Below are 23,028 nucleotides of genomic sequence, written 5' to 3'. Positions count from 1 at the left end.
TGGACTTTACATTGTATTTGGTGGGGGTGAGAGAGTGAGAAAGGAAGAGAACAATATATAATATGCATACAGGCATAAGGAACTGTGATCTCCTTGGATTTGGGGGTGTAATGCGAATGTAAATTTGGAAGATCTTCCCTGCCCCTAGGCTAAAGTGCACCTGAAGCCTGGGGTGGGAGGCTTGTTTTTCAGTAGATACTTCTTGATTGGCCAGTGAGTCAATAAGGTTGTTACATTCTCTGAGCCAGGAGAAGGCTATATAAGCCCTGATGTGTAGCTTTGTTTTGGGGACTCACTTTGAGAAGTGTTCTGTGATTTGATCTGAATTCTGGGAAGCCGTTGTTGAGAGTCCCCCGGCTTTGAAAAACCCAGATGTGGAAACCCGGATGTTGACTGGGTATGGATGTAATGGTTGGACAGTTTGGAAATCTGTCTACTTGATCTGTTTCTCTGACTTGATAATTCTGTCTGTGTATTCTGAAGTTTGGGGTGCTGACCATTTTCCCCTGAACAAGGTAAACGATATATGTCTGACTGATTAAAGTAAGCTTGTTAACCCATTTTGAGTTGCTTTCCTTTATCAAAGCAGATCCAAGAACCTGTGGTAACAGCAAACCCTGAGGACGCAGGGGTGCTTGCTGCTACAGGGGGTTCTGAGAAGGGAAAGTCTCTGCCCCCAGCGCAGGTTGGCACCTTCTCTGCAGTTTACAGAATTAAGAGGTGATTAAAGGGAGACCAGGTAGCGCAGTGAGTAAGAGCACCGGCCCCAGAGTCGGGAGGACCGGGGATCAAGTCCAGGCTCAGATACTTAGCACCACACCCAGAAATAAATTTAGAAATAATAATTCTAAATACTAAGAATCAACCCAGAAATAAATGGCCATGTAACCTTGAGCAAGTTACTTAACCACAACTGCTTTAAAAAAAAAAGGAGTTGATTAAAGCATCAAGAGTCTGAGTGACTTGTTCAGGGTCATATAGTCAGTATATATCAAACACTGGATTTGAACCCAGGTCTCTCTGGGTTCCAGGATGGCTCCCCATCCAGTTTTGGGGTTTAGATTTTCAACTGTCATGAAGTTAGAATAAGCAGGCCTAACTTCATGACAGTTAAAATCTAAATCCAAAAATAGCATAAAATGGGACTTTTTTCCAAACTTCCCTTCTTTGTAACTTAGGCAGAAACAAACTGGGGCAGCTTTTAAATGAATTGTGTATCTTTTCAACAATAAACAGGAAGACAATCAACTTTCTCTCTGTTAATGAAAGACTCTAGAAGCAAATGAACCTGTTGATTTTCAAAAAGAGCAGGTTTGCATCACCTCTAGTTATTTACTCGGAAGCACACTTTTCAGACTATCAAAATTTTCTAATTTAACCTTCTCCAAGAGGGTTAAACCTAGAAAGACCCCCGTATATACCAAAATAGTGACAGAAGCACTTTGGGAGTGTCCAAAAAAAGTCTGGAAAAAAGTGGGGTTCCATCAGTTGGGAAATGGCTCAACACATTGTGATATGTAAAGTAAATGAAATATTACCATCCAATAAAAGTTGGCAAACATCAAGAATTCAGAGAAATATGAGATTTGTATCAACTGCCATGGAGAGAGATAGAACACTAAAACAAAACATGCACTGACTACAACAACATAAACAAAACTGAACAAAATAATTGAAAACCAGTCGTGGCCCTAGAGAAATATGTTAAATGCATCTCTGTAAATTATGTAGAAAGCTACAGGTTTTCATGTGTTGAATCTCCCCTAAACTGTCAGACATAGTGACTTTGTTGTGACTGGTTTTCTGTTTTTTTTCTTTATTACAAGTGAGATCTCATGAAGTATGTAGGAAATTATTAGTAAGGACAGGGAAGGGACAAGGAAGTTATACCCTGAAATAACACTGATATAAAGATAAAAAGATACAAATAAGACTTCTAAATTAATTAACAAGCAAATAAACCTGTACTATGGCAAAATTTCTACTTAGAATCAAATTATCTACAGAAGCTACATCAAGATCTTTTTATACTCAATGTGGTTAGCTTGCATCTGCCCATAATTGTCTAAACTATGTTAGATAGTTTAGAATTTCATATTCTCAGAGAAGTTCTCAAAATACCAGTCATAACTGCAAATGTTGAGCTAACCCTCCATCTAAGTGAGAATACATGCCAAGTTCCTCAGCTTTTACAATAAAAAGTCAGTTTGACACAGGCCACATGAATTCATCTTTAATTAATAACATAGGCAAACAGCAGTCCATTAAAATACTCAATTGTGAACTCACTTCAACCCGTCACTTAAACAAAAGCTCGATTGATGGGGTGGCTAGGTGGCGCAGTGAATAGAGCACCAGCCCTGGAGTCAGGAGGACCTGAGTTCAAATCCGGGCTCAGACACTTAACACAAAAACTTGCTATATGGCCTTGGGCAAGTCACTTAACCCCAATTCCCCTCCAAAAAGCAAAAAACAAAAGCTTCTAAGACATGTAATACTTGGTAGAGATGATGAAAGAAATGGAATCAGAGAATCATGGGAAGATTTTTATGGACTTATGTAGAGTGAAGTAAGCAGAACCATAAAAATTTGTCCAAGAATGACCACATTGCAAAGATAAGTAAGTTTAAAAGACTAAATAATGATAGCTAATACTTGTATAGTGGTTTCAGGTTTTTATAGCACTCTACATATACATAACAACCCTGAGAGATAGGAACTATTGTTATCTCCATTTACATATGAAGAACCTGAGTCCAAGACATAGTAACTTGCTCTCATCCTGAGGCACGATATGAACTAAGGTGCAGTGTTCTATTCAATACAACCTCTGTCTGCCTTAGGGACTTCAATCCTTGTAGCCACTAAACAGGATTGTAGAGAACTACTGAGAGATTCAGCATGGGTTAGTGGATAGGGCACTAGACTTGGAGTCAGAAAGAACTGAGTTTATATCCTTCCTCAAATGGGTGATGCTGTGAAAGTTAGTCAACCTCTCCGAATATCAGTTTCCTCATTTATAAAATGAGGTATGAGTCAATGTCCTTAAAGGTCCCTTCTAGATATAATTCCACTTTCCTTTGGTAAAGCATGCTAACTGTTACCTGACCAAGGGCCGAGGAACTCAATATTCCAAACAGTTCATGCATTTTTAGATATAGCCATGTGTTGTTCTATTTGGCTGCCCTGCTTTCCCTCCTCCAAAAAAAAAAGCCAAAAACTAGGTGGAATAGTAACTCTAAATAAATTATTTATTTATAACAAGGCCATAGTCAATAAATAAGCTAAAGATAATAGTTTTATAGCTCCTTTAGTCCAAATCCCACATTTTTACAGATGAAGAAACTGAGGCCCAGAAAAGTAGATGACTTGTCCAATTTCCAAATGATGCAAAGTTAAATCTTCTGATTCCAGATCTAGCCCTCTTTCCATGATGCTATGTTGCCTCTGAATTTTCCTATCTATCTTTTGGGGCAACTCTGAATCCTTTTCTAATGAATAAAGCACTTCACACTTCACTACTTAACACAGTATACAGTAATTCTATTCAGGCAATCATATTTCTGCAGCATCATTCTAAGTCCTCTAATTCTTGACACAGAAATGAACTGTTAAGATAGCTTTTCAAAGAGACAAGGTACATTCCACACCACTTCTGACCTGATGGAGTTTTTTAGTGTGTTATCTATCATTGTTTGAATGCTGCACTTTTTCTTGCACAATAATTGAAATATAGAAGTAGCTGGAGTACAGCATACTCAATGTGGGGAATCTCGAACACCTGCTGGCATGCTTCCTTTATGTCCAAAACTAGTGACTTCCTTGAAGAAGGAATAAGCAGACCATTGGATTATTGTTACTGTTGTTGCTGCTGCTGCTCTAAAAGCAGGATCTTTGAAACAAATCTTCTCTTTGTCTGAAGTCTACTGGACTGCCGTCTAGCATCTGATAAATACGTCATAAATTGGGTTTTTATTTCACTGCTTCAAAAGCATAGAGATGTATATGTAGAGCCTATATTGAATTAAATGTCATCTTGGGATGAGGGAGGGGAGAGATGGGAAGAAAATTTGGAACTCAAAATCTTATGGAAGAAAATGCTGAAAACTAAAAATTAATTTAATTAATTAAAATCAAAAGCATAGAGAACAGATTTGAATGTGGTTTTGCTCTTAACAGCAGGGCATAACTATTTTTTTAAAGGAAACTGTAGAATCAAGTATTGGCATAGCACCTAAACTCCAGATTTATGGAAAGATGATGTATTTCCATACATACATATTGTTTTTGGAAACACTATAAGACCTTCAGTAACAAAAAAAAAAAGCCACTATACACAACAATGCAAATAGAAAGAACACAAATTTAAATTAACATGGACATTATAAGGATGAAACCTGAGCCCAAAGAACAGATATAATATCGTGTCTCCCTTCCCTCTTTTACACAAGTGGGGAATTGTGAGTATTAAACATTAAATATTCTTACTTATTTGCATGATGAATTGGTAAGCTTATTGATTTTTTTCTCTTTCTTCTGTTCTTTGTTAGAAGGTATATGAAAGAGGGGAATATATTGGGCAATTAGAGCAAAAAAAAACAAAAAAAAGTCAACCAATATTAAAATGAAATTTTAAAAATAAAGACAAAAACAGAATTAAGCATTTGCATGCTGCAAAAATTGTGAATTTATGGATGTTTATCACAGATTTAAAAATATAGAAAGCAATCATCAATGTTAAAAAATCGTCAGCACTCCAGAAAACATTACACACAGAGACTACAGCAATGGAAACAACAAAAGAACGAGCAGAAAGGGGGAAAAGCCAACTGAATGCAATGGAATTATAAAGACCTATAAACTTAGCCCTAGAGAAGAGCTGAAGATATGTAAGGAACTTCAGATAGTCAGCACTGCATATATTGTCCAACTTGTTTAATATTTTGTTTGTTTTGCTAAAGTTTTTTTTCTCCTATATCCTGTTAAGTTCTTTGCAACATGAGATAGCCACAATGTAGGCAAGAGGGAAAGGGCATATTTAAAAATAAAGCTTATATAAAAAACAAAAAATACCAATAAAATGTTTTAAATAAAAAGAATAACAATGAAAAGAAATGAGCTTTCCATAAGTCTTTTCCATGATTACATTAATTAGTACTGAAGTGGTAAGGTCAGATGAATAAAAAACCCATGGTTAAAAGCTTGACAACCTTGTTCACATAAGTCAACTTGACAAATGTCTATAGAGCATCTTCTATGTGTCCATAATTGTGCTGGTTTCTGTGGATATTTAAAAGAATATGCTTAATGTGAAAGGAACAGTAAGAGACTTTGAAATACCAAAAAGTCTTGCAGTTCCAAAGGGGGAAATGTATATGTGTGTGTGTATGTGATTGTGTATGTGTATGTATATGCATATAGCATAAGAACCATAAAATTCTTAGAAGGTTAATTCCCTTAACGAAGTATTCTATATTATAATGGAGATGCCAGGGAATATGTAATATCATTCTAATTGAAGAATGACTTAAAGAGCAACCTATTTAAGAGAAGAAGCAGGAAGTTCTATACTCTAATCGCACCTTTGGCATCACTTGTTATGCGTTTGATTTAACTGAAAAATATCCCCAAATTTTAGTTTTCCCTTCTATCAAAAGAAATCAAGCATAAATATATCCATCATGCACTATTTTAGTACACTTGGACAAATATATCAACTTGTGTTTTTTGAACTGGGTAACTGTTGACTCAAAACCATTCTAGTACTTCAACAATGTGTATTGTGTATGTTACCACTCATATTCATGTATCTCCATTGATAAGGCAAATTAGTAGACTTTGCCGGCACTCCAATTCTCTATTTAATGGTATATTTACCTTACTGATGACAGCTGTCCTCTTAGGGACTCAGAACTTTAAAAGGACATAAATTCCACAATAATTAACCTTGGGAACAAAAGAGTAAACACAAGAACAGTTTATCACTTATTCTACAAATACTATTTTAATATATCCAAACAAGGACAGCAGTTATCAGTTAAGCAAACAAACCAGTGAGTTGAGCATCAAAATGTCAACATAGCTATAACCTTCTGATTTATGGTAAATGAGGAACATTTTCTAGTTTAGCATTGGCACATACGTAGCATACTATATATTCAAGTGATATACAATACATATGTCAAGGCTAAAGTATGAAGTTCCTTAAAGCACAGAACAAATATGAGTTACTATTATTATAATGTAGACTTCATTATAAAGGACCATGTTATTACCTTCATTACTCATTTCCTTGTACTATTTTTAAATGGTTAGCTCCTGTGGTCCTTTGTGTCTATATTTAGTGAAGATTTTATCCCAAAGAAAGAAACAAACATGATGAAGTAACATGCTAAATGAGGACTGGCTGGTGTAACTAGAAATGTTTAGGTGGGATGACATAGGACTGAAGACAATATGGTCATCCTCTTCAACTATGTGAAAGGTTGTTGTGGAAAAAGATTAAATTTGGCCTTTCCTTTGGAAAGCCTTTCCAGAGAGAGAGAGAGAGAAGAGAGATACAAATGGATAGATGGACAGAGACAAATGATTGATTCATATAGACAGACATCTATAAATAGACAGAAAGGTAGATAGTAGATAGGTAGATAATAGATAGAAAAACGGAGTACTGTTAAAGGTCACTTTACTAGGCGCTGTGCTTGATGCTGGGGTTACAAATGCAAAGAAAATAAATAGGTAAATAAAGAGATGATACAGATATGGTTATAAATATATACATATACATGTGTTTATGTGTGTATAATATGTGTGTATACTTAATTGCATATCTATTGTATGCTCCATGGTAGAATATAAGCACCTTAGGAAGAGAGAATATATTTCCTTTTGTCTTTGTATATTTAGCACTTAGCATAGTGTTCTGTATATAGTAGTTGTATAATAAATGCTTATTAGGTTGGGGTGGGTTCGATTGGGTTGAGTTGGGTTAGACTGGGCACAAAGGGAGAGAAAGAGACAGTATAATATGATGAAACTCGGACTGATTTTGCAATCCAGGTTCAAATTCTATCTGAGGTTTATTGCCTGTGTAACCTTGAAAAAGTCACTTTAAACCTCTTTGGGCCTCAGGTTTCTAATCTGTAAAATCAGAGATTTGGACTTAGGTAGCTATAAGATACCATTCGACTCTACTTCTATGATTCTAGAAATAATGAGCAAAAGCTGCAGAGAGGCAGATCTTGATACAACATGAGAAGAAATGTCCTAACAATTCAGCTTATAGAAGAATGAACTGGGGGTATTGGCTTCCATTTTACCAGAGACCTTCAAGGGAAGGCTAAATGCCACTTGTTGGATGTGGCATAGTCAGGATGCTTGTTCAGGAACAAATGAGGCAAAATGGCCTCTGAAGTCTCTTCCAATTCTGAGATACTCCAGTTCTTACTTTTTTAAATTTTATTTTGTGAGCTCCTGCTTCATATAGAGTAAAGATGCCATCATCCAAATTACAGGTCTCATTCAGTTTCATGTCATTCACTTCAATGAAGCCTTCCTTGATCCCACCTCCTGGCAATATTCCCCATCCCCAGTCATTAGTGTTCTCTCCTTCTTCAAACTAACCTTTCATAGTGTACCTATCTAGTATGCTGTTAGATATGTAAGGTCAAGAATTGTTATGTTGTTATCTCTTTAAAAATGTTGTTCTGCACTCCTTCCTTCCATTTTCTCACATCCCATCCATTTCTCAACCGCTGACAATATGGCCTCCAACTCTCCTACTGGTCTATAACTTCTCTTGGTGGGGTTACTAATGATCGGGTTATGATTAAATCAATGGGCTCTTCTCAGTTATCATTTTTCCGGACCTTCTGGCAGTGTTTGCCACTGTTGACCACTCCCATCACCCAGATGATCTCTCCTCCTCGGGGGAAGGGGTTGGTTGCAATGGAGCTCTCTCCTGGTTCTCCACCAACTTGTCCAACTGACCTTTCTCAGTGACCTTTGCTGAAAGATTATCCACATACTCTCTACCTGTAGATGCCTGTAGGCATCTCAAACTTGACATATGCTAAACAGAACCATCATCTTTCTCACTAAACCAGCACCCCATCCTAATTTCTCTATTTTTTTGTCAGGGATATCACCACCTTTACAATCACCCTACCTCAGAATTATCTTTGATTCTTTGTTCTCCTTGACCTTTCATATCCATTGAATTCTTAAATTTTATGGATCTATTTGCAGAGAGCATCACTCCCATCCATTCCCTTCTCTCCATACCCTACAGGGCCACCAACCTAATTCAGGCCTTCATGACTTCTTGACTGAACTATCGAAATAATGTTGGAATCAGTATCTTCATCTCCAGTCTTTCCCCTCTCCAATTCATTATGCCCACTGCAGTCAAACTGATGTCCCACAGTTGATCAAGATGTGTCAACAGTCCTCTGTTACTTTTAGGTATAAATATACATGACAGACATGGCATTCAAAAGAAGTTATTCGTTTTGAGCTTAAATACAAGAAAAAAACTCTCTGAACTTCCAGTGAGTATACACTAACCAGTAAAGTATCCCCCAGTACTATCAGGGAGCTTTGGGATCAGACAGATTGCTCAGGCTGATTCCCAGATATGACCTTCTTAAGGAGAATGTATCTTCCTGACTTTCCCTCAACTGTAAAAGTAGCACAGAATTCAAAGAAACATGGGAAAACTGATATGAACTGATGCAGAGCAAAGAGGAACCAGAGAGGAGATAAGAGTAAACAATGACTAAAATAATGTAAATGGAAACAACACCAAAAAAAAAAAAAAGTAGCTGGACTCAGATTGCAATGATCACTCTTGGCTCAAAATAACAAAACCAAACCAGAAAATGAAACAATGCCTTCATGGGGAAGGTTTCAGATAAGGTAAATAAATGAGAAATGGTAGATAGCTTGCTAAAGCCATCACTTTGTTGATTAGTTTTCCCTGAATGTTTTTCTTTGCTAGAAGGAGCAATTCAATGATTTATCAAAGAATAGCTATTGTACAAAATGCAAAAGCTTCAGTAATTTTTAAAAGAAAATAACCTGTGTTGATCAGTTATAAAACCTCATTTGTACTCTTGAATTAGACATTAGAGTTCCCCAGCTGTTTTGCACTAAACATGCTAACAAAGTCCAAGCTGATAGACTTGTATCTATGCAAATAAACAGTTTAAAGGAGTCAGTAGGATCAGAGGAAACAACAAATTCTGAACACACTGATATGAAAGGAAAGGCAGCATCAAATAGCAAATAGTTGGCTGATGTTTGAGTCAAAAAGACACATACTGGATCTGTTACATATTGACAATGTGACTATGAGCAAGCCACTTACCCTCTAAATACCCCTAGGCAATTCTCTAAAACCGTAACTCCAATCTGTGTTGGTAGAAGAAGCTTCTACCTGAGAAGGTCTCTGTATTTATGAAAGTAGAACTCCTGAACAAAAGGGGGGAAAAAAGATGTGCAAAATATCTCTCAGAATTTTAAACATACTGCTACGTTTTAATTACAACTCTCCAGAAGATGGCATATTCAGCATATTAACCCAAGGGTTTAAATACAGCTTTTTCCATGTGGTAGAACTCTATCAACTACGTGCTGAATATTCATCTACAAAACATACTCCGTTATGATTAGATGCAGAGCCCCTGAAGATTCAGCTTATTCTTTACAAAATGCTTTTTCCCACATTTTTTTATTCGACAAATATTCATGAAGTGCCTATTTCATGCACAGCACCATGCTAGACACTAGACACGACCATAACAGGAGAAGGGAAAGGAGATACAACGATGAATAAGGCACAGCACATGTGAAGGAAGTGCAGGAATTCAATAGGCTAAAATGGAAGAGAAAATGAGAGAGACAGAGACAGACAGAGACACAGACAGAGAGAGAAACAGACAGAAACAGAGAGAGACACAGAGAGGGAGAGGAGAGAGAGAAACAGAGCGGGGGAGGGAAGGAGAAAGGGAGGGAGAGAGCATACAGATGTGAGAATGCTGTTTAGGAAAAGTGTGAGCAGTATAGTTTTTTTCTTTTTTTTGGAGGTAGGGCAGGGCAATTGACTTGCTCAAGGTCACATGGATAGAAAGTGTTAATTGTCTTGAGGCCAAATTTGAACTCAGGTCCTCCTGACTCCAGGGCTGGTGCTCTATTCACTGGACCACCTAGCCAGCCCCAAGGCAACAAATTTCTAAGACAGGATTTAAACTCTAAAACTACTACTTTATCAATATAGCATCTCCCTTGTTTATTATTTTTATTTTCAATTCTCCATTCTTTCTCTCCCCCTCCCTCTCTCGTACCCACTGAGAAAACAAGAAATAGGATTCCCATTAAACATATACAGTCATACAGAATCTCTTTCAATGGCAGACACGTGAATTCTGACACAAATTAAAGAAGTTATATTTACTCAGAATTATGTCCATTTTCAGAAATAAACTCATTTTTTTTTTTGCTCTACTCCTGGGATATTCTTGTAGCATTTGTATACTCATGAGTCACTGTGGGGTCGTTTGGAGATGGCTGGCTCTAAGCCAAGATAAGTTGGGTTTAAGTCCCTCCAGTGATACACACTGGGCATGTGACCCTGGGCAAGGTACATCCCTTCTCAGTGTTTTAGACAACTCTCTAAGACTATAAATTAGACAGTAGGCTTCTGTTGTTTAGTCATTTTTTTACTTTGTGACTCCATTTGGGGTTTTCTTCGTAAAGACACTGGAGTGCTTTCCCATTTCCTTCTCCGGCTCTTTTTGCAGATAAGGAAACTGAGGCAAACAAGGGTAAGTGACCTTCCCACAGTCACACAGCCATAAGTGTCTAAGACTAGTTTGACGTCATGAAGAGGAGTCTTTTTGGACTCTAGGACCAGCACTCCATTCACTGTACCACCTATCTTTCTCATAGCAATTCCTGACAGAAGGTACTAATCTGCATTGGTAAAAGGTGTTTCCTCACTTGGGAGTTCCCTACACCAGTGAAACCCTAGATCTATTCTTTCTCCTTTTTGGTATGGAAAAACTGGACATAGGAAAAGCATTTCTGGAAAGTCCCATCTTTCCAGCCTGAGGCAGAAGGAGTACAACATCCCAGTGACTGAATCAAAGCCAGTTTGAGCTCAGGTATATATCGTGCAAAGGTGTAGAGGTCAGATGGCAAGCAGATTAACTTCTGAACACATTCACATTTTGAAGACTTCTCTAAACAGGTTCTGAGGTCTGTTTTTCCTCCTCTCTCCATCTGCCTTGGCCTACACACCTCCACCATTATGCATGCCAGTAGTCTTTGAAAAAGAAAATCAATATTCTGCACCCCAGATCTTGCCAGGAAAACAGCAGTGGTTTAGCAGATAAATCACCCAAGCCCTTGCTATGCAAGCAGCTGCAAACCCTCTCAAGGACATCAGCTCACATGCATGCAAAAGGGCAGAATGTGGCCTTCAGATAAAACTGAATGCAAAGTCAAAATTAGTAGAGCATATATTATGTATGAGTTGATGAATTAATAATTGGGGACATTTGCATTGGCAGGTTGTATAAGCAGGAGAGACTTTCTTTGATACAATTAATATTTCCTTAGCTAAATATCAAAAATAATAGGAAGCTGTGTAGCCTAGTACAAAAGGTGTTGGACAGAAAGCCACCAACCAATTAGTGAGACTTTTCTATCACAAGCAATTTGGCCAATCCCCTCCCTTGCCCACATCCTAGGAAATCAATTTCTATTTACATTATGTACATTTTGCATTTCCTTATCTGATATTTGTGTTTTCCTTCTAGGAGAATGGGCATGGGGAACCTTCTATAATATGTATATGTCAAACTCTATTACCACAAACTTCAAGGGATTGTATAACTTGCTTTATTTTAATGGAATCATACATCAAATATAATTTGAAACAAGTAGGCCATAACCTGGACCTTGGAAATCATTCTTTTCTATAGACTTCCACTGCAATAATATTTATCCTAACAATATTTGACCTGGAGCAATATCCTCAATCAGAAATAAGTGCAATGCTCTCTATTCCACTGATCCCAAAAAATTAATAACAATTTCCAAATATCCTTTGTTTATAGCCAAGGAGTTTCTAGGTTTAATCACTATGGTAGGACTAAATATTATTTATGTATCAGGAAACCTGGTCCATGCAAATGGAAAAAAATTAGAGTAAGTCTAAGTAGAATCATACCCCCGTTCCCAATAATTTGGACTGGTTTAGGATCCATTGTGTCATTTAGATGTTCAGCATAAATGCTAATTGGTAGCTCCTTTTGCCTCTAACACCCAATTGAGATAAATATATTTTCTTAACTTTGTAGTATTCTACTCAATGTTAGTCATTTATTTGAGAGCCCTTCCAGTTGAGCATTCTTCCTGAAGGGGCTAAGAAGTTTGCCAAGAGGATTCTTTCCCTATGGTAGCCCTACAGGCACTTTTATTCTTATTTCATAAAAGTTAACAGAGACTGAAAAAGAAGCATCTTATCACTGGCCACACAGCCTAGATATCTTTTGACTCCATCATATCACACTGAATATCCTCAATGGATGACTCTGGGTCACTTACAGCCTCTAGACTGGGATGTATGGTAAGAGGTCAGGTGCTATCTCCTACTTAGGACTTCCCCTATCTCCACCTCTCTGTAGCTCTTTAACATTTTATCTCCCCTCTAGAGTATGTTACATTACCTTTGTATAGTTGGCTCCTTGAAGGCAAAGATTCATTCATTTTGCCCATGAATCCATAGCCTCTAGAACATAGTTTGTTTTGCTTTGTTTTGCTTTTAAAGTGAGGAAGACAAGATCATTTTCAGCTGGGAGTATCAGAAAAGCATCTGTGTAGGATGTGTCAGTCTTCTAGGAAAAGGAGTCTTTCCAGGCATATAAGATGAACCCAGTGGAGGCACAGAGGTAAGCAGATGGGTTCAGAGTAACTCAGAAAACAACTGGCAAGCAAGTTTGGCTGGAATAGAATTGTTAAGGGGCAGTAAATGGGAAATAAAGCTAGAAAAAGAAGTAGAAGTCTGAATGATGATGAGTACATTCAATGTCAAGCTACGGAGATTTTAGTCTATAAAATGGTATTGACACTGAAGATTTTTAAGCAAAAGGATGTGACACAGCCAGATCTGGGTTCTGGAAAGATATTTTGGCAGTTCTGTGAAAGATGATTTGGAAAGATGAGGAGAGATCATTTTTTAGAAATTCTTTTTAAAGGCCAGGTAAGAGGTGGCTGTATTTAGTAATAAAAGTTAGCAAAGTACTGTATGGAGTCAGGAAGACCTGAGTTCAAATTCCAGCTTCAGCCACTTCCTAACTGTGTTATCCTGGACAAATCACTTAACCTGTGTTTTTCTCAGTTGTGAAATGAGGATAATTGGGGTTGTGAGGATGAAATGAAATAATTTTTGTAAAAGGCTTAGCACTGTACCTGGCACATAGTAAGTGCTATAAAAATGGCAGCTATTATTATTACTATTGATTTAAATTAACTCAGTAATCTGACTTCTCATTTGCTAGAGTTAGAGAAATTTACACAAACAAAATTGCATTGACATTTTAGTGTCTAGAACAGTATTTGGTACGTAATAAGCATAATAAATGCTAGTTGTTTGATTCTATATCAATGGAAATCAGTGGAAATCAGACTTGTCTCCTCCATTAATATAACTGCCATAGGATGAGTGGACTTCTTGTTAGATCGCCACTTGGAAATATAGAAAATAGGCCCCCTGCTCATTCTGAAGGCTCCAGCCTACTCTCTTCTGTTCTACCAACCTACCAGTCATCTGAGCAACATGGACCAAGGCAATAGCAGTTCCCACTAAACAATGAGTACAGAGGAATGACCTGGAAGTACTAAAATTGTCAATCAATCAGTCATTAAATATTAAGTGTATGCTACTTCCTTGTAAGGCCTCACATCTTGCCAGCCTCCTCTGAAGACCATGGAATGACCATTAAAATTCCTCCCCTAATTTCAATAATTCTATACATGGCAGCCCAGACCTGGCCTCTTTAAGTGGCATTGTGGAGTTTTGAGAAGAATAATAGCTAAAAATTCCAAAGCTTACTATGCTCCAGGATGACAAAGCATACTCTCAAGAATGAAAAGTGCCCTCAAATCAACTTCTTAAGACATTAAGTTAAAGACAAAGGATGAAAAACACCAGGTTCCACAGGAGGTGAGTCCCTGGGACACTTGGACATCAAATGTCTGTGCTGGGGAGGCCACCCTGAAGGGGAGTGAGAAAGGGCAGGGGGAGACAGGATCAACTCAGGTGAAGCTAGCTAATTGTAGAGAGGAAACATTACATCTACTACTTTCCTACCATAACTAATTTTTCTTCCTAACCAGATACTCAACTCAGTTGTTCCCATCTGTTGAAAAAGTACAAATGCAGTCCATATTCTCTAAATTTCAGTACCCTGATACAAAGCTCTGAGGGCCTCTCCCTAGTTACAGTTTTGCATATAGGAATCTTAGCCAAATATATAAAATGCTAGCAAGTATGATTAAGACTCAAGCCAGAGAGCATGCTTCAAGGAGTCAATTATATGCAAACTTTAAATTTTATCTTGGTTTCTTCAAAAATAAAACTACGTTTAGGTGACTGACTGGGGAACTAACTTCTCCTTCCTTCTTTCCTTCCTGCTTCCTTTTTCTTCCTCTCTTCTTCCTTCCCTCTTTCCTTCCTTCCTTTCTCCCTCCCTTCCTACCTTCTTTTATTCCTTCCCTTCCCCTTTCTCCCTTCCATCTTTCCCTCATTCGTCCCTTCCCTTCCTTCTTACCTTTTTTATTCCTTCCTTTCTTCCTGCTTTCGTCTATTCTTGAAAAAAAATATATTTTTAAAAAGATAATAGAAGGAGAGGCACTAAGATGGCCCCTATAAATCAACTAAAGAAAAAAAATGGAAACCTCAGTCCCAGAGCTAGCTATGAGGTGTTCTATGGAGCTGTGGAAGATGCTCTGGCCCAGAGCTCCAAGAAGGACCTGTAAGAGGCGAGGGCGGCGCCGGCGGCTCCCGGCCCCGACCCAGGCTGCGACGGCCGCGGCGGCGGTCAGGACAAAGCTGCGCTCCACCCGCTTCTTCCGGGTCATGGACTGGCCCTGCTGGGCGGGGGGCGGGGCTTCCTGCTTCCGGAGGCGTCCCAGCCCGGGCCTGAGGGCCGCAGCACATGCAGGATGCCCTTGGCTGCTTCAACCTCGCCATTCGGAAAGGCTTGGAAATTCTTACATCGAAGATGGGTAATTTACGTTTTTTAATCAATTCCACACGTACTGCTGCTGAGAGATGACCGTCAGGCCAAAGGTCACTCCCCGACGTGCCTTCTGGTCACCACAGATCTGTTTGCTAATAGGAGCTGAAATCCGCAAGAGCTGAATCTCTAAGAGGCCCTGACTCTTAGAGGCATCAAGAGGAAGCTTTTAGGATCATAGTCGCACAGAGCTGGAGGGTCCTTAGAAGCCATCTAGTCCAACCCATTGCCTGATGGATGAATCCCCCTACAGCATCTCTGCTCTACTGATGGTCATCCACTTTCTACTTGAACACTTCCACCAGTGAAAGGTTTTTGTCACAGCACACAGCCCACAATGTTAAGTAATAAAAATTACCTAATTTAAAATAATTTTATATTTGTATTTAAATTAAATAAATAATATTTAAATTTTAAAATAAAAAAATAATAAAAATCAATGATTTCGGGGAAAAGAAAGAAACTGCCCTGGATCAGGGGGTCAGAATTCAAATTCTTGCTCTGCTGTTTCCTGCCAGTAAATCTTAGGTAGGTAAATCAAGACCTCTCAGTTTTGGCTCCTTCAGAATTGGATGATTAGACCAAAAAAAAAAAAGTTTTTTTTAAGAAAGGACTAATTGGAAACCCTTAGATGATATTGAATTTTTCAAAGTTTGATTGAATGTTTGCCACTGTGCAGATTCCAATATTAATGACCCCATAATCTCATCTAAATATAAAAGACCAAAACAAGAAAAAATGTACCTCCAAGTCATGATATAATTAACTAAAGGGGGAAAAGAGCTATCTATGGAAATATTATCAAAGAAGCATAATATGCAATTTTGAAATCCAAAAATAAAAATCAGAAGGAACCTAATGGGAAAAGGTTCACATTTGGGTTACATTAATGTAATGCAGCATTATAGTGCAACTAAAGATTGACAAGTATGAGGAATACGAGGAAATCTGGAATAGCCCATACAAAATAATGTAAAGAAAAAAAAAGAACGAGGGGAATGGGTCGTGCACAACTACAGTATAACAGGGAAGAACATGAATGAGAATGAATGAACAAAGAAGCCATCTGGACATTTAAAGAAAATGACTGAAATGTTATAAAAAGAGCTAAAAAATATAAATATATTTATAATAAGAGCTAACATTTATATAGTGCTTCAAAGGTTAAAAAACATTTTACATGTGTTATCTTATTTGATCCACAAAACAACTCTGGGAGACAGGGACTGTTCTCTGCTTCTGTTATCTGCATTTTATTTTTTTTAATTAAATTTTGTTTATTTTTTAGTTTACATCATTCATTTCCACAAGATTTTGAGTTACAAGTTTTCTTCCCGTCTTTCCCCTACCCACCATCCCAACACAGCTATCCCACTGTATACTCCCTTACCCAATCTGCTCTCTCCTATATCTTCCCCCATACCCCTCCGACTTCCCAGTAGGGCAAGATGGATCTCTATACCTCAGTGCCTGTGGATCTTATTTCCCAGGTACATATAAAAAAATTAATTTTATACACACACACACACACACACATAAACATTTGGTTTTAAAACATTGAATTCCAGATTCTTTCCCTTCCTTCCTCATCACCCACCCTTACTGGGAAGATAGGCAATTCAATATAGGTTGTACATTTGCAGCTATGCAAAACTTTTCCATAGTGGATATATTATGAAAGACTGACTACATTTCCCTCCATCCTAGCCTGCCCCTCCCCTCTTTGTTCTATTCTGTACTTTGACCCTGTCCCTTTTCAAAAGTGTGTGCTTCTAAATTCCCTCTCCCAAAACCTGCCCTCTCCTCCTTCATCCCCTCTTTTATCCCCTTCCCCCCTACTCTCCTGTAGGGTGAGATACTCTATTTAGTGTGTATATCATTCCCTCCCTAAGCCAAATACAGTGAGAGTAAGGTTGACCCATTCCCTTTTGCCTTCCTGTTCTTCCCATCCATTTTAATAGTTTTCCCTTGCCTCTTCTGTATGGGATAATTTACCCCATTCTCTCATTATATTCCTCTCACCTCTCAATTTCACCTTTAAGTATCATCCCTTCCTATTCAATTCGTCCTGTGCCCTCTGTCTATGTCTATGTCTACACCTATGTCTACGGACATATACACACACATATGTATTCATATGCCCATATGCCCTCCTATATAGACATATATATGTACATATACATATATATTTATATTCCCTTCAACTATTTTCCATGTAGGAATGTGAATAGTTCAACTTTGATAAGTTCCTTATGATTTCTTTTCCCTGTTTACCTTCTTATGCTTTTTGTATCTGAATGTCAAATTTTCTATTCAACTCTGGTTTTTTCATCAAGAATTCTTGAAAGTCCTCTATTTCAATTGAATGACCATATTTTCCCCTGAAATCTGATACTCAGTTTTGCTGGGTAGGTGATTCTTGTTTTTAATCCCAACTCCTTTGATCTCTAGAATGTCATATTCCAAGTCCTTTGATCTCTCAATGCAGAAGCTGCCAGATCCTGTGTTATCCTGATTGTGTTTCCACAATATTCAAATTGTTGATTCTTGGCTGCTTGTAATATTTTCTCCTTGATCTGAGAATTCTGGAACCTGGCTATAATATTCCTAGGAGTTTTCTTTTGGGGATCCTTTTCAAGAGGTGATTAGTGGATTCTTTCAACTTTTATTTTGCCCACTGGTTCTAAAACATCAGGGCAATTTTTCTTGAGAATTTCTTGAAGGATGATTTCTAGGTTCTTTTTTTGATCATGGCTTTCAGGTAGTCCAATAATTTTTAAATGATCTCTCCTGGATCTATTTTCCAGGTCAGTGGTTTTTCCAATGACATATTTCACATTGCCTTCTGTTTTTTCATTTGTTTGGATCTGTTTAATAGAATCTTGATTTCTCATAACGTCACTAGCTTCCATTTGCTTCAATCTAATTCTGAAAGAATTAGTCTCTTCAGTGAGCTTTTTGAGATTCTTTTTCCATCAGGCAAATTTGGCTTTTTAAGGCATTTCTCCTCATTGGCTTCCTGAGCCTCTTTTTCCATTTGAGGTTGTAGTCTGTTTTTTAAGGTGTTATTTTCTTCAGTCAGGTTGTTGACTCTCTTTTCATGATTTTCTTGCATCATTCTCATTTATCTTCCCAATTTTTCCTCCAATTCTCTTATTTGGTTTTCAAAACCCTTCTTAAGCTCCTCTATGGCCTGTAACAGATTCACATTTTTCTTGGAAGCTTTTGGTACAGGAATTCTGACTTCATTTTCTTCCTCCTGTTCCATGCCTTGATCCTTTTTGTCCCCAAAAAAGGAATCTAATGTTTGACTGCTGTGCTTGCTTTGCTTCCTTTGCTTGCTCATGTTGCCACTCAATTACTTGACTTTTGAGCTTTTTGCCACAGTAGAACTCTGCTTCCAGAGAAGGGAACTTTGTCCCAAATTGCTGGGGTTTTCACAGCCGCCAGAGCTATTAGTTGGCTGCCCTCTCTGAAGCCTCCACACACTCTGGCACACTGGTCACATACCCCAAGACCTCCACCCTAGACAACAATCCAAATCTAAGAAGGTTAAAACAAGAGTGATTACCCCTCGTAATGGTTGCTTGGTCCCCCTACAATCTGCAGGCCAGGAGATCTGAAGCAGTCATGCTGTGGCAGTGACCACACCTCAGGCCCTTCTTGCCCTGGGGGCAGAGGCCAGACCACTCTCCCAGATGCCCTGTTCCCAAAGTCTACACTGACATGTCACTTTGTCTTTGGCATTTATGGGTTGATAATTCTGGAAACAGCCACAGCTGCTGGTAATCTACTCTCCCGATGTCCTTCTAGCCGGGGCTGGTCGGGCTACCCTGAGGCTAAAATCAAGGGCTCAGGCAGGGCTGGACTCTGCTCCCAGAGGGCTGCCGACATACCCTACCTGTGAGCCTGCCAGCTGCCTTCAGCAGGAGGTTTGTTTCTCTCTGTCACTTTGTGGGTTCTGTAGTCCTAAAGTTTGTTAAGAGTCATTTTTTATAAGTATTTGAGGTGGTTATGGGGGAAGCGCAAGGAATTTTCCTGCTTCCACTATTATCTGCATTTTATAGATGAGGAAACTGAGGTACTTAGTAACTAAGTCCCTTGCCCAGAACCACACAGTTCTTGCCTGTGACAGAATTTGAACTGAGATCCTTCTCAGTTCAAGTGTAGGGCTCAATCCACTAGGCCACTTGTCTGTTACTGAAACTTTACATACTGAAATTGAATAAATGGTAAATAACTACTAAGCAGGTTTAGTTGGAATTGTTGATTTTCAGTGTTGTTTTTTAACAAACTATTCATTTTTTTCTACACAAATCTCTTATCCAATTCTAGAAAACATGCTTTTTTTCTAACACTGCTTCTGTTCACTATGACTTGACTTACCTGCTCAAAGATTTTGACAACAGTCGATATCTGAAATATGTAGGAACTTTCACGGACTGTGTAATTTGGGCCATCAACTCCATCCACTCTATGAATGACAAACAGGGCCAAGGAACAGATTTATGCATTAATTCTATCCATAACTTTGTCATTAGAGTTTTTAGTTTCCAAGGGGAAGCACAGAATACTTAAAGTGCTTCAGATCAATTTACTTGTGAAATGTTGTTAGTTAAAGTCGTCATATATGTTACTTAAAAGATACGACAACAAAAATTGGTTTAGTCCTATCAAACTTGAATGCAGTTTAGACTCTGAGTACAAATATTGCCAAATTGTGTTAAAATGTTCATTCTGGAAAAAAAAATATTAATCTGCTGCAAGAGATGGTGGGGCACTTGCATTAAAAGATTGCCTGGACTGGTTGATTTTTCATATAATTTCTTGTGTGCTGCATATGAAGTATTTTGAGAGTTGAAGTGCATTATCAGTTTTTACTCAGGTTTGAGAAAGCATGTAAATTTATGCATGCCCACCACTGTAAGTTCCAGGAAGAGACATTATATTTACAACTCATTAAGAGTTAATGACTACTGTGTCCTGTGACTTTATGGAAAGCTGAGACATTATGAGATAAATTTCTTTGAAAGATAGCAAATGATATTTGAATTAAGTCAAGAAAATAGCACTCCATGTTAGGAAGTTAGCAACATCGCTGGCATTCCAGGATTGTGAATTAAATTGACAGCTGGGTTCCATCAATAAACCCCAGAACAAATCCCAGAAAAAAAAGACATCCTAGCCTTTAGTTCATAAATAACTTTTAATTTAAAAAGCAGCAACATCATCATTTTGGAGTGTTTATTGCAATATAATTTATAGTTAGGGCTTCCTATAGATTTGGTTCCTGTACCCTAGAATGGGACTAGTAAATATGTAGGAAGAATAATCCTTTTAAATGATCAGCTATGGTTAGTTATGTCATTCCCTTACTCCAAAACCATAAAAAAAAATCAAGACAAAATGTCAGAAAACTATTCAATACTGACTTCTTTTAGCCCAACAAATTTTAGTTCTCCTAACTTTGCATTTGCAAATGATTTTCCAGTGTACATGTGGATTTTAGGCAATCTTTGTTAAAATGTTACTTTTTTGTCTCATAAAAAAAATTGTATAAGTTTTCATTATTTCTCTCAACAAAGATACTTTTTTAAACTCTCACAACAAATACCCGAAGTCCAACAAAGCAGATTTCCATTTTGGCCATGTCACAGTGTGCAGATCTCATTCAGGATTTTCAGTCTATCACATCACATCTCAAGAGATAAGGGGTGGGAGCTTGGGGGTGGGGATGGGAATGATTCATCTTCAGTCCTCTGGACTCATGGTTTATCATTGTTTTATCAGAGTTTTTAACTCCTTCCAAATTGCTCTATACTGTCGTTGTAATTATTAGTTCTGCTTACTGCACTACATCAATTCATAGGGATCCACATAGTCCACTAGTTCACAGGAGACCACTGGAGTCCACTAGGAGAATTCCAGTTTCCTCTTTAAATGTCCATTTCATCATTTTCATGACACAATACAACTTCCTCCATTTATATCCATATATCCTAATTTGGTGAGCCACTCTTCAAGAGACTGGCTTTCCCTTATTTTCCAGTTTGGGACCACTACAAAAAAACAACTGTAAATTTTTTTGTTTCCTTTTTCTCTTTCTTTAATCTCCTTGGGGTATAGGCTCTAGGTGGTCTGGTTAGGCTCCTTGCATATTTTAAAAAGCTGATCATTTATTTCAGTTCACTCTTTAGAGACCATCTCTGGCTAGCAAATGGAGATTCCCTTTGAATTTTCATCTCTCCTCCAATCAAAGAGCCAGATTTCTATCCCAGTGACTTTTATTCACACTCACTCCAGCTGAATTGCAAAATGTTTTCTTTGTCCTTAAGAACATGACAGAGAACTTTATCTGCATTCAAATGCTGACTGGTTTGTGGTGTTTCAATAATAAAACAGCAGGATTGAAGGCTCATGATGAGAAATCTGACTAATTACCTGTTAGATGATAGATGGTTGTAACTCGGCAGTGCCAGTCACTGAAAACAAAACACTTCGAGATATCAATCAGTTTCCTGACAAATTCAATTTCCATCACATTCAGTGGACAATAAATGTGATTTTTACCCTTGCATCTACATAGCTCCCTACTTTTAACTTTCAAATATGCATAATGATACTTTAATAAAGTAGAGATTTTTTAAAGTGAATTAGTATTTAAATACCTGACATATTCATATTTCAGGCTCATAGCTTTTAAATAGATAGATGGTGGAAATAATTAACATTGTAAATCCACATTGTATTCAATTGCAGAGGGCAAGGTGTACTTAATAGTAGTTTTTCTATTTTCTTTCTACATTTACATTTAACTCAAATTATTCACAACAACTCTAATGGCTGTGTTCAGTCTCTCCATTTTTTTTTTAATTTTGTGGTAAATGAGTTGGGTGAACATTCGACATGAGATACAAAAAGCAGAATGTCCCAATTAACACTGCCACAAGCCAGCATGTGGGCAGAGTTAAAGCAAAGAGGGATTGAAGCATGGAAATTGAATGTGGGACTGAGAAACACCTCTTTCTTTCTTCTAAGGATTGATTATAAGTCACCCTTCAGAATTTATGGTCAATCCTTATGCACTGAAAACAAAATTTATTTATTTTGCATTGTGATTTGGGATCATAGGGTTAGTGCATAGAGAGAGGCCACCTATTCTGAGGTCCTCACTTTAGAAATATGGAAATGAGGCCTAGAGTTTCAACTCCTTACCCAATATGATGCAGGTAATATGTTGGCAGAGCCAGGATTGAAATCAAGGTCTCTTACTCTATGTCCAACATTCTCCATTTCACTGGTTTAGTGGAGGGAAAGCTGGTACATGACTTTCTGTTTGTAGATAACTATACACTCAATGCTGCCTCTGAGGCTGAGATGTAATAAAGGGTGGATCGATGACTTTCTGCTGCTTGTGCTAATTTTGCCATAACAATTAATACCAAAAAAATCGAGGTTCTTCACTAGGCAACACCACACCATCCATTCATGCAATGATCAGTTACAGCAAATGGAGAAGTTTTGAATGCTAAGTTCACTTATATATATGGCAGTATACTTCCCAGGAATGTACACACAGATGATGAGGTTGACGTACAGATTGCCAGAGCTAGTTCAGTATCTTTTGGAGGAGGCTCCAAAAGAAAGTATGGGGGAGAAGAGGTATCAGGCTGCCAACTAAACTGAAGGTCTGTGGAGCCATTATGCTGACCTCATTGATGTATAC

At 37.9% G+C, this 23,028-nt stretch overlaps 1 long non-coding RNA gene across 1 annotated transcript in view; it reads right to left on the bottom strand.

Moving 5' to 3' along the window:
- The window catches only part of LOC138174274 (uncharacterized), an 84,749-nt gene extending 69,636 nt beyond the window's left edge, over positions 1–15,113 (bottom strand). Inside the window, exon 1 of the long non-coding RNA XR_011171659.1 lies at positions 14,835–15,113. This is a non-coding gene — a long non-coding RNA (uncharacterized lncRNA). The remainder of the gene's footprint in view (positions 1–14,834) is intronic.
- Positions 15,114–23,028: the final 7,915 nt, after the last annotated feature.

Source organism: Petaurus breviceps, unplaced genomic scaffold (genome assembly GCF_028583685.1).
Source record: "Petaurus breviceps papuanus isolate PSGF00001 unplaced genomic scaffold, PetGlider_PUasm1.0 688, whole genome shotgun sequence".
Taxonomy (NCBI): domain Eukaryota; kingdom Metazoa; phylum Chordata; class Mammalia; order Diprotodontia; family Petauridae; genus Petaurus; species Petaurus breviceps.
The sequence above is the reverse complement of the archived record's forward strand: the minus strand, read 5'-3'. Positions and strand labels throughout refer to the sequence as shown.